Source organism: Triturus cristatus, chromosome 2_1 (assembly GCF_964204655.1).
Source record: "Triturus cristatus chromosome 2_1, aTriCri1.1, whole genome shotgun sequence".
Classification (NCBI taxonomy): Eukaryota; Metazoa; Chordata; class Amphibia; order Caudata; family Salamandridae; genus Triturus; species Triturus cristatus.
This window is the reverse complement of record NC_140581.1, coordinates 719,394,688-719,407,385: the sequence shown is the minus strand read 5'-3', so window position 1 is coordinate 719,407,385 and position 12,698 is coordinate 719,394,688. Positions and strand designations below refer to the sequence as shown.

At 47.8% G+C, this 12,698-nt stretch overlaps 1 protein-coding gene across 1 annotated transcript in view; it reads right to left on the bottom strand.

Moving 5' to 3' along the window:
* The window catches only part of HSD17B4 (hydroxysteroid 17-beta dehydrogenase 4), a 974,808-nt gene that overhangs the window by 779,860 nt on the left and 182,250 nt on the right, over positions 1–12,698 (bottom strand). The gene's annotated exons all lie outside the window — the stretch shown is intronic.

Here is a 12,698-nt window from a genome sequence, read left to right as displayed (position 1 = left end):
CTCCTGTCCTCGGTTCTTCCCTTGACTGGCAGCTGGCTGGGCCTTTGTTCCAGGCTCCAGCCGAAATGAACTCCCTCTTCGGGTAGTCGCGGACCTTGTGCTAACACAGGCCCAGTCAGGTGTACCCAGCATCTCGGTATGAGTCCGGTATTCCACCTCCTTCCAAGCGTTGTGCTCCATGTCATTGCCCAGCAGACAATCGACTGGCACGGCAGGGCTTACGGCAACTCGAAGTGAACCTGCAACCCCCCCCCATTCAAAGGGAACCTCGGCCACTGGATAGTGACCGGTTCTGCCGTCAGCCATCGCGGCTGGGTGGAGTACATCGGGAATTACCTGCTCTGGAGACACCAGTTGACTACGCACCATAGTCATACTGGCTCCTGTGTCTCTCAGAGCCTCCCCTCTTTGGCCGTTGATGGTGATCCACTGCCCATACTTTGCGGTATTTGCGGGCACCTGGATCTTAGGAACCATCTCCCGTTCTCCCAGGGACACTAAAGTGACACCCGCCCACTCCCTTCCCTTAGTTAAGGGCATCTCCTCCCCGAGCACTACACTAGCTACTCCGGGGGGCTTTCCTCCAGTGGGAGGGGGTGATCGTTTCTGACACTTCGGATCTCCTTTATAGTGTCCAACGCCACCGCACTCGTAGCAATGGACAACCCTTGGCTGCTGACTCTGGCCAGGATTAGGGTTTCTGGGTGGGTTAGCCTTAGAGGTGAATCCGGTTCCCTTCCCTTGGAAGTTATTTTGGGGGCCTTTGGAGAACTCCTTTTTCTTTTCCCCTCCTTCTTTCTTCTGGGGGGCGCCCTGTCCGGCCTTTTGAGTATCCCCTCCAGTCCCCCTTGTGGACACCCGGGTACTAGCCCAAATGTCCGCCTCCTCAGCAAGCTTCCGGGGGCTGGTCAGCTTGCTATCCACCAGGTGTTGCCGCAGTTCAGGGAAACATTTCTCGAGTAGGTGTTCCTTCAGTACTAGGTCAAACAGCTCCTCGTAGTTCCTTACTTCACTGCCCTGAATCCAACCTTCCAGTGCCTTCTTTGCATAGTCCAGGAAGTCCACCCAATTCTGTGTGCCCAGCTTGTGACTACCCCTGAACTTCTGTCTGTACTTTTCAGGTGTTAGTCCAAACTTTCTGATGAGCGCCAGTTTCATGGTGGGGTAGTGGGTCTGCTCATCCTCTTCGAGGGCCAATAAAGCATCCCTACCAGCTGGAGGCATGTACTTATACAATCCCCCTCCCCAGTACTTCACTGGAACCCCATGGGCCCTCAACGAGACCTCATAGGCTGCTAGCCACTTGGCGATGTCGTCACCCGCCCCATAGCTAGCTACTATGTCCTTTGGCAGGTAAGGTTTGGATTCCCTGGTGACCTCTTGGTTTTGGCTGCCACCATTAGGAACAGGTTGTGCCCCTATTCTTAGGATCTGAAGCTCTATCTCTTTCAGTCTTATCTCATGAGCCATCCTCTCTTTCTCCGTCTCATGAGCCAACCTCTGTTCCTCCTTCTCCTTCTCCAGCTTTGCTAAATCCCATGTGAGCTGTCTTTTCTCTCTCCGATCTGCTAACTCCACGCTGGATAAGCCCCCGCTAGAGACAGTGCTGCCCTTCCTAGAAAGTGTCCTGGGCCCTGCTGACAGGTTCCCCACCTCAGGTTGGTACATCTCAGCCCCCTCGGGGTTAGGCTCTCCATCCCTGTCTTCCTCCTCAGCCTTGCTTTCTCGGCGTGCCTCCCCCCAAGCCCTTAAGCTGGTTTGGAGTGCACCCTTCTTTGCTCCTGGGGGACAGTACACCCCCTCCCGCTGGCAAAACTCCCTGAGTTGGGCCACAGTGTACGTTTCTAAATCTTCCAGTACAAACTCCATCTTGCCCACTCAGGTTAGAGGACAGGTTTTGTGCAGTAACAATGCAGGGGGGTACCTTTAGTAATACCTCCTCCCACCACCAGAGTAAATTTGGAAAAAACAAAAACCCACAATTTGGAAGGCCGCTGTGAGAAAACTCCCGGTGTAGGCCTATGGACTACCCACAGTTATTGTTGAGTATATGTAGGCACAGCTCTATCCCACCACTGAACACCAATTTATGTTGGAAACAGCCCCACTCCCACTCCGCAGGGTGGTGGTGGACCTTCCCAACACAATGGGGTAGCTTGGCTCGAGTGGTCAGGAAACAGGCGCAGTGCTAAGCATACAATATACCCATACAATAACCATGCGTGCATCCGTTCCAAAAACGACTCTACACCGTAAAAATTATGAAAATATCTTCTTTATCTTTTTCTCTTAGTTGCTGATTGGAAAAATAAATAGGTCAATCACAATATACAAATTTTAAATACTGCAGGTCAAATAGATATTGGCTGTTTGATGAAATAAATAGGGGTGATCATAAATAACAGGGCATAAATACAAGGGCAATATATACAGACAATTAAATACTTTGAGGCAATAAATACTGTATCAATAAATATCGTACACCATCCAGTCCTGTGGACCTATAAATATAGTGCAGCAATAAATAGGTAAAAACTCAATAAATACAGTACCCCCAATAAATAATTAAAAGTATACAGCAACCCTCATATAATCAGATGACACTTCAATTCTTATGGGCTGATTTGGCCCAGGCACAGCTTGTAGGGTTGTGGAAGGCTTGAGGGGGGGGCAACTCCCTGGCTGGGACAAGGCTGAGGCCTAAACTGAGGTAGATCAAAGGGGGGAATACCAATGCCCTGGCTTCCCTTCTCCACACAACCTCTCTAGGTCAGTCCCAGTTCACCCCAGGCACATTCAGGTGGGTTTCAGCACCTCCCTAGCCCCTTAGAGCAGTCTCTCAGGTCTCCACAGGGCCTTAGGCGCCCTCTACTCCACTTACTGCCCTTTTTCTGATGTTCCGACGCCGCTGGAGTCGTGTCGACGCCGTGAGGCGGTTCCGGTTCGGTCTCGGCGGCCTCGGCACAATGTCAGTTCTTTGACGACGCCGGTAGGCGGTTCCGGTCCGATGTCGGCGGCCTCGGTTCGATCTCTACCTCCGATTCGACGGCGTCGGGCAGTCTCTTCACGATGTCGACTTCGGGCGGCTCCGGTCCGATGGCGCTCTCGACTCCGATGACGTCGGCCGGCCTGGCCTCGATGTCGACTTCCGGCGACTCCGGGGTGCGATCCTCACCCCCGACCTCCGGTGCTCCTCCTCTCAGGTTCCGGGCGACTCCGGAGTGCGATCCTCACTCCCGACCTCCGGTTCACCTCTACCTCGGTCTCCGACGACTCCGGAGGGCGGACTTCACTCCTCCGATGACGCCGCTCGCTCGACCTCGGTTCACTTCCTCCTCGACCTCTGGTATTCCTCTCGACCCCCGTCGGCGCCCTCTCACGACCTCAGGCGGCTCCGGGTACGACGTCTGCTACTTCAGTCAGCGCCGCTTCTCCACCTCGGGCTCCAGGTCTTCAGGCTACTCGACGCCGGACTCCAGGGAAACCAGTTCTCAGGTCAGAATCTTGCTGTTTTCTTGGTTCTAAGGCCTGTTCCTGCTGTCCAGGTCCTTAGGATGGTTTTCTTCTGTCTTCTTCCCACACAGGGCTATAGGCTGGGATCCATCAGTAGGGACAAGTATCAAGGGTGGGTTTATGGACCCCACTCCAGGCACAAGTTTCCACCCCTGCTGCTTCACTCCTTCCTCCTTCACTGTTGTGCTCCTCTCTCTTCACCAGTCAGGTGCCAACTGCCAGCTCCAACTGCCAACTGCCTCTCTTATCCTCCCAACATTCTAAACCGCCTCCAACGGTCACAGGGGTCTGGAAGCTCCTGGAATGTTCTGGAAGGTGCTGGTAGGTTCCAGTGGATGCTGGTGATGTCACAGGTGGCCACCATTTTGTGCTCCAGGCCCTCAGACAGAAGTTTCAGGGGTAGATAAAATGGCTCCCTGAATCTGTAGCAACACGAAAAAGTCTGGTGGTTCCCAAAAAGGAAAAATTCAAACAGGGTTGAGGCAAAAGTGGGACAAAATAAATAATGATGAGGAGGGACCACCCAAAGGGCTGACAGGTCTAACAGTGGGTCAACAAACAAATCAAAACGTATTCAATGTGAAAAACAGACTATGTTCAATTCAAACATTTCATTGAAATAAGAAGTTTTACTTCATAATTATTTCATTTTTCCGTTTTGTTTTTTCAAATCTATCTCAATTGAAATACAAACATTTATAACTATACAAATTCATACATAGTGCAGTGAATATATACAGTGCATAAATCAAGTCACTTATACATAAACAATATATTAGAATCAACGGGTCCTACTACATTGTACTAATGTAACAGGATATTATCTACTTATCCTCGTTACTAAATCAATAAATGGTCCAAAAAAAAAAAAAGGGTAAAGGTCAGAGAACGCCTTTGTGTATCTTATCGTAGTTTTCGCCACGGTTTGTTGGTTAAACTAATTAGTTCATGAATTCTTTTCAATTTTGCATATGGTGATACTCTTGGCCTTGTGAGGTGAGGGGGTGAGTAGAGGGTGTGCCGATGCGTTTCGATCTTCAAATGGGGACCTGGAAAATTCAAGGAAGGTCTTCCTCAGGGCTGGGTTTTTTTTCTGTAGGACACTACGAGTTAAATATTATAAAAGAAAAATTAGACTTGTTTTATAATTTAGATGGTGCAAAATAACACTATTTTTGCAACAGCCATATGTCTAACTCATACCTGCTATTGTCTGGAACCTATTTTTCTATTGAGCTCTGGAGTGTATCTCAGTTGGTTGCCGGTGTATCTCTATCAGTTGCAGGTGTTGACGCTTTGTGCGCCTAATTTCTGTGGGCATAGAGAAGGAGTAAAATCATTTGTCTGTCCTGGACCTGTTACTGTGGGCTAATAATGTACATAGTATGCCTTCAACCGTGCGTTTTACAGTATTTGCTAAAGTGCAGTTTGAGCCAAGGTGCTACCGTGAATGTCAAGGGCGAGGAACTATCAGTTTGCACACCATTACTCTGAAGCGCCTTAGAATCTTTTATTGCGCTATATTGTGGCAATATTTGCCGTGTTTAATTTATGAAATGTTCACATGGCGATTGTTCAATTAGAATTGGCCATAGTTTATTACAACAGTGATGTTGGAAGCCATTGAATTCACCCTCCGTGTGCGTTATGTGTTGGTGCTCTTTCAAACATGCTACTTCATGGAGCGAACGTAATCGTTCTTTTTTGGTGTAAAACCCTCATGCAAGCCCTCATATTTTAAATTGAAGAGTGACGTGTTTCTTTACCTTCATCTGGCGCTTAGGGTCGGTCTCCGAATTCCGACACTGGCACTCCGATTCTTTCGTACCGGTTTTTGTTGTTCAGCTCTCCGTCACTCTATTTTCAGTGTACGGCTTCCATGTGAGTCACGTGTTGGTTTGGGGCCAATTGTATTCTTACTGAGGCTTTCTTCACGTTCTTGACGTCGCGCCACGTTCAGGCTTTTCGGATGTCTTACTTGGAACAATTTCAACGACTGACTTCCGGTGTTGTGGTTGTCATGGTTACCGGCTGAAAACGGGGTCTTTTTTCATCGGCACCAACACATAACGCACACGGAGGGTGAATTCAATGGCTTCCAACATCACTGTTGTAATAAACTATGGCCAATTCTAATCGAACAATCGCCATGTTAATATTTCATAAATTAAACACGGCAAATATTGTCACAATATGGCGCAATAAAAGATTCTAAGGCGCTTCAGAGTAATGGTGTGCAAACTGATAGTTCCTCGCCCTTGACATTCACGGTAGCACCTTGGCTCAAACTACACTCTAACAAATACTGTAAAACGCACGGTTGAAGGCATACTAAGTACATTATTAGCCCACAGTAACGGGTCCAGGACAGACAAATCATTTTACTCCTTCTCTATTCCCACAGAAATTAAGCGCACAAAGCACCAACACCAGCAACTGATAGAGATACACCGGCAACCGACTGAGATACACTCCAGAGCTCAATAGAAAAATAGGTTCCAGACAATAGCAGGTATGAGTTAGACATATGGTTGTTGCAAAAATAGTGTTACTTTCCACCATCTAAATTATAACACAAGTCTAATTTTTCTTTTATAATATTTCACTCGGAGTGTCCTACAGAAAAAAAAACCCAGCCCTGAGGAAGACCTTTCTTGAATTTTCCAGGTCCCCATTTGAAGGTCGAAACACGTCGGCACACCCTCTACTCACACCCTCAACTCAAAAGGCCAAGAGAATCGCCATATGTAAAATTGAAAAGAATTCATGAACTCATTAGTTTAGCCAACAAACAGTGGCGAAAACTACGATAAGATACACAAAGGCGTTCTCTGACCTTTACCCTTTTTTTCTGGACCATTTATTGATTTAGTAACAAGGATAAGTAGATAATATCCCGTTACATTAGTACAATGGAGTAGGAACCGTTGATTCTAATATATTTTTTATGTATAATTAACTTCATTTATGCACTGTATATATTCACTGCACTATGTATGAATTTGTATAGTTATAAATGTTTGTATTTCAATTGAGATAGATTTGAAAAAAACAAAGAAAACTGAAATAATTATGAAGTAAAACTTCTTATTTCAAGGAAATGTTTGAATTGAACATAGTCTGTTTTGACCCACAAAACAGACTGATCATGAGAAATTCAGTTCATTAAGTTAAACAGCAAAGTAGGTAAGAGACTCTTCCTACTTTTGATAGAAACTGATTTGAATTTATGGTCATAGAGGCATCTTTTCTAAACCTAACGTTACATAGAATGAGGGAATTATGGGGACAAGAGACAGGACAGCCATGGATCGATACGGGCCCACAAGTCGCCTTTTTCTACAACATTCTTAAAAAGGTACTAACCACCGAGATATCCATTCCAATGCTCATGAGACCTCCCCCCCAACAAATATATCTTGCACTAATCTAAGCATCCTGTTAGGAATGGAGGAGGGGGATGGGCTTAACGGCTCATAAAAAAATTAACCTGTCTGGTAAACAATAATCACCCTTAGTTTCCCCAAATCTATCAAAGATACCCCGAAAGGGGCCACTTTCCGGTGCCTCACTAAAATCATATTTAATGGAGTGTGGAGGACACACCCCTAGGGGTAAATTCAGGCACTATGAAAACCATGGATTACGGAATACTTCTGAATTAACAAATTGTTGGACATGGACCTTCATAGGGAGATTTCCCTACAACTTGTAACTTTTAGTCCTCCTGGTTTTTGATGGCTCTCTTCATGACCTCAGGACTCTGGGCACTTTCCAATTGTACTACAGCGGGAAAGTGTGAATGCCCTTCCTAGACAAGCCAGGATAGGGTGATTACTTGACTGGTTTAGGTGTCATACCTGTGAGTGACCTGTAAAAAGGTACACCACATACCCAGGGCAGGTACTGTACAGGCTAATAGTGGGACGCAGCACTGATTGTGCCACCCACTGGAATAGCCAGTCAAACATGTATCATGCTCAGGTAGGTCTTTCTTGCTCATTAGCCATTCCTGAGGGGTGCCTTTCACTACCACCAGAGTGGCCCTAGGGTAAGTCCTGACGGGTGATGCTCAGGCTAGGCTTATGGCCGGGTAAGTACACCTGTGTGTTCGCTGGCCAGGTAGGGAAGAACCCCCCTGTGGGTTTTCCCTACCTAGGGAGTTGTCTGTCCCCAAGGGGCACCTTCCAGGTTTAACGGATTCTCATCTTGTGGCCTTAGGACTTGGAGCACTTCCTCACTGCAAATGCAGTGTGAAGGTGCGCACAGTGTAGTGAGTGTAGGCGAAAGGCAGGGCAGGTATACAGGGATGTTCCCAATCCAGGTAGTAAGGAATATCTATATATGTTTTTACTACATATGTGGTTTGCTGTTCCCTTAGGCTAACATGGAAAAATGCTTGAAATTACATCAGGCTGCAATAATGGATTGCAGTGGAGCAGCCTCATAATGTTTCCTATTGTTGGACTCGCAATGACAAACCCTTTCCAGTGGTAAAGGTGGTTTTGCCATTCCTAGCTTCGAGGAAGTTATGTATATGGGGCTAGAAGCCAATGGCTGCTTGAGCATAGCTGTGCACAAGTTGTGCTTGATATACAAACATTTCAAAACAAATCAACATACATTTTCTTCTTTTGCATTATTTTTAATGCATTCTTCCTTAATCAAAAGAAGCAATGACAATTCTTTTCATAATTCTCATCTAATACATTGCAACTGAATCTGCATCAACATCAAAAATTATACAATCCGCTCAATTAATCCGTGCCATTCAGTTTGATCAACATAGGCCCAATACATTTCGGGACCAGCGACCCTTCATCGGGGGAAAATCTGTAAAATATACAAATGGATTATTACTGACAATGCAGCGTGTTTGCCTATACTCGTCTTATCGCCGGATGGTGCAAACTCTAATTTCTAGTCACCATACATATCCCGACATGGGTCATTCCTGGAGAAGAACTGTCGGACTTCTACCAGAATCCATTTAGGAAGGAGACTTTGCTGTATTAAGCTTGTGGAAAGAGAGCTGCAGACTATTTTTGCTGATGTTAGTACAAAGACATCCCAGAAGAATTTAGACTGTTCACGGATACACAAGTATTGGCAGGAGGGTCTATACCCTTCTTTACCCTACAGACAGAAGCTAATGCCATCTGGTTACAGATAACCAGGTGGGAGATGCTTAAGATGATGAACAGAACTCAGCTTGGTCTTAATTCAATCAAGGAAGAACGGAGAGCAATCCGCCTCATGGTGATGCATCACTATTATGTGTGAGACTTAATGACCGCGATTGAGAGAAGGGTGTGTGCCAAGACTGCTGTGTCCTGCTGCACATTCATCCGAGGGAATGATATGGACAATGGAACACCGACTCCTGCCACCCAAGCACTTCACCTATTACAAAGAGACATGCATGAGTAGAGAGGTACCCCTGAGCAGGAGTGGTTCTCGAATTCGTTCTCCTGGCTCCCCTGGTGGATCTCCAGTTTGTGCACATTACTGTTGCCAGTTTTCATTGTGTTCCCGTTTGTGAGCAGGTCTGTACAAATGGAGATTACCTGCTGTAAAAACGCAGCCCTCTATCGGGGAAAAATGCAACTGACTAGGAAGGTAGTGGTTACTGAAAGCAAGCATAAAGAACAACAGGCCCCCAATCAACTAAATGTAAAAAAAGTATGGGTTAGATAGTGTAGTTGAAAAATCAACTATAGGGAGAATGATAATATTGAAAAAGTTCATGCTGATATGGAAAATGATTCATTCATTTATATGAGCGAAATCGCGTCTTTATTAACTAATGCTCCCATTGTCAACTCCACCTCAACCCTACTCGCAAATACATAGTCAGGTAAGCACTGAGACCTTGGCCCGAAGTTACTGATTGATAGGTCACAGGTGGGGTGGCACGTAGCTGGCAGACAAACGCACAAACAGGAAACCTTAGATCGATCCCACAGACAGGCCCTGCAAAACTTCAATGGTCACGGGAAATTGGTCCCAATAAAGCATACATGGCTGGGGAGGGGGGATAAACACACTCCTAAAACACCAAAAAGTCTGATTCCACATGAATTAGTAACATATAGCCAATCAGGATACAGCACATGCAAAGATTATGCGCTTCCCATGCCGGACATCTTGACACATTACCCACTGGCCACATTGTGTCCACGGAGGTCAAGGCCCACCTGTATTATCAATTAGACAATTAATTTATGACTCAAAAGGCAGCAACGAGCATTCCTCACCATACAAGGATCACCAGAAAAGTTTATTACCTACGATGAACTGTATATAAAAAGGCAGCAGATAAATTGCAAATTGGGACAGTCCTCAGATCCTGCACCTGTAACTGTTCTCCCAGCCGTCACATTTAATTAAACAAACTTTTCCTGTTTTGCCAAACGCCTCATCTCTTGCTTCTTCAAGGTATTTCATGTTCAAGCAACACTCTGTTCCGACAATTAATTTGAGGATGCTAACTTAATTTTAGGCTCCAATTTCAAATTATTTCGCATTTACACAATGTTTTAACTTGTTCAGTTTTACATTTTGCTTCTCTGTTTACAAACAATTTATTAATTTGGTAATTTTAATTTCATTGTCTAAGCAATCACGGATCCCCTAAGCAGGCTTCCCCAGACCACAGTTTAAGAAACAATGCGTTAAAAGAAGGAAAACAATTCTAATACTTTAAACTATAATATATATGTCCACACTCTATAAAGTGGCAAGTGACTCCTTTCGGTAACTTCAGATTACTAGACAGTTAAGTGATCAGATACAGAGAAAGAGGGGAAATACCCATCAACAAAGTGTATTTACTAGCAGATATAGACCACCTTTAACAAAGGAATTGGAACCAACTGATAATCTTCTACAAACCGTACTGCATACCAGGGTCGGACTATAAAAATAGGCCAGGGCACTAGAATAAAAGTGGCCCCCATTTGTGACGTATGCAGCTACAAAAGTGGGCCACCTTTGCAAATCAGGGCAGTTTTTAACTTGTAAAAACACGCTGTATATGTGTTTCGCAAGATATGGGTTATCGCCTACATTTCTGCTTGCTGCAGGCGGTGTTTGTGGTAGACAATAACAAGCATTTGCAATGCAATAGGTCTCGCATTTATAAGAGTTTGAGCTATTGGCATTGTAAAATTACAATGCCTTTTATTTATGTTTTGGTTTTAAAACAAATAAAAGGCATTGTCATTTACAATGTCAGTAGCATAAACTCGCATAAAAGCAGTGTGTGGAGTGCAGCAGTGTGCGACGTGCAGCAGTGTGCGGCGTGCAGCAGTGTGTGGCGTGCAGCAGTGTGCGGCGTGCAGCAGTATGCGGCGTGCAGCAGTGTGCGGCGTGCAGCAGTGTTTCGTGTAGCAGTGTGAGGCATGCAGCACTGTGGCGTGCTGCGGCGTGCAGCAGTGTGCGGCGTCCAGCAATGTGCGGCATGCAGCAGTGTGCGGCGTGCAGCAGTGTGCGGCGTGCAGCAGTGTGCGGCTTGCAGCAGTGTGCGGCGTGCAGCAGTGTCGTGCAGCATGCAGCAGTGAGTAATGCAGCAGTGTGTGGCGTGCAGCAGTGTGCGGCGTGCAGCAGTGTGTGGCGTGCAGCAGTGTGTGGCGTGCAGCAGTGTGTGGCGTGCAGCAGTGTGTGGCGTGTAGCAGTGTGTGGCATGCAGCAATGTGCGTCGTGCAGCAGTGTTGGACGTGCAGCAGTGTGCGGCGTGCATCAGTGTGCTGCATGCAGCAGTGTCGTGCAGCATGCAGCAGTGTGTAATGTAGCAGTGTGCAGCAGTGTGTGGCGTGCAGCAGTGTGCGGCGTGCAGCAGTGTGTGCAGTGCAGCAGTGTGTGGCATGCAGCAGTGTTTCGTGTAGCATTGTGCGGCGTGCAGCAGTGTGCGGCATGCAGCAGTGTGCGGCGTGCGGCGTGCACCAGTGTGTGGCGTGCAGCAGTGTGTGGCATGCAGCAGTGTGTGGTGTGCAGCAGCATGCAGCAGTGTGCGGCGTGCAGCAGTGTGCGGCGTGCAGCAGTGTGCGGCGTGCAGCAGTGTGTGGCGTGCAGCAGTGTGTGGTGTGCAGCAGCATGCAGCAGTGTGCGGCGTGCACCAGTGTGCGGCGTGCACCAGTGTGTGGCGTGCACCAGTGTGCGGCGTGCAGCAGCATGCAGCAGTGTGCGGCGTGCAGCAGTGTGCGGCGTGCAGCAGTGTGCGGCGTGCAGCAGTGTGCGGCGTGCACCAGTGTGCGGCGTGCACCAGTGTGCGGCGTGCACCAGTGTGCGGCGTGCAGCAGTGTGTGGCGTGCAGCAGCATGCAGCAGTGTGCGGCGTGCAGCAGTGTGCGGCGTGCAGCAGTGTGCGGCGTGCAGCAGTGTGCGGCGTGCAGCAGCGTGCGGCAGTGTGCGGCGTGCAGCAGTGTGAGGCGTGCAGCAGTGTGAGGCGTGCAGCAGTGTGAGGCGTGCAGCAGTGTGTGGCGTGCAGCAGTGTGTGGCGTGCAGCAGTGTGTGGCGTGCAGCAGTGTGTGGCGTGCAGCAGTGTGTAATGCAGCAGTGTGTAATGCAGCAGTGTGTAATGCAGCAGTGTGTGGCATGCGGTAGTGTGTGGCATGCGGTAGTGTTTCGTGTAGCAGTGTGAGGCGTGCAGCAGTGTGCGGCGTGCAGCAGTGTGTAATGCAGCAGTGTACGCAGCAGTGTGTGGCGTGCGGTAGTGTGCGGCGTGCAGCAGTGTGCGGCGTGCAGCAGTGTGTGGCGTGCAGCAGTGTGTGGCATGGTTTGTAAACAACAAGAAAAGCGGACATCAAAGGAAGGGTGGGAGGGAACAGGCATATGGGGTGTGAGTTATAACGAAAGTTAATTGTTGTAAGAGGGGATGCAGGAAGTGAGGCAGAGCGCGCGCTGGCGAAAGCAGTCTGCTGCTTTCAAGTCCGATGCCAGATGCCAGCTTCGCGCTTGAATGCCTCACATGCACTGGCCATAAACCGCATTCCTAAGGTCTTGTGCCCCTTACTAAATCTCTCTGAATGCGTGAGGCGGCGCACGCGCAGGAAGTAGCTGGTGGCAAATGGAATGCGCGTGGTTGTGCGCGTAACCGCCACCCGATCCGCCTGGGAAGCCTTTGGGAGCATTTTCTGAAGCCCCTACAAAAGTCTCGCTGAGCAATCGCTTACGCGATAGCCAGGC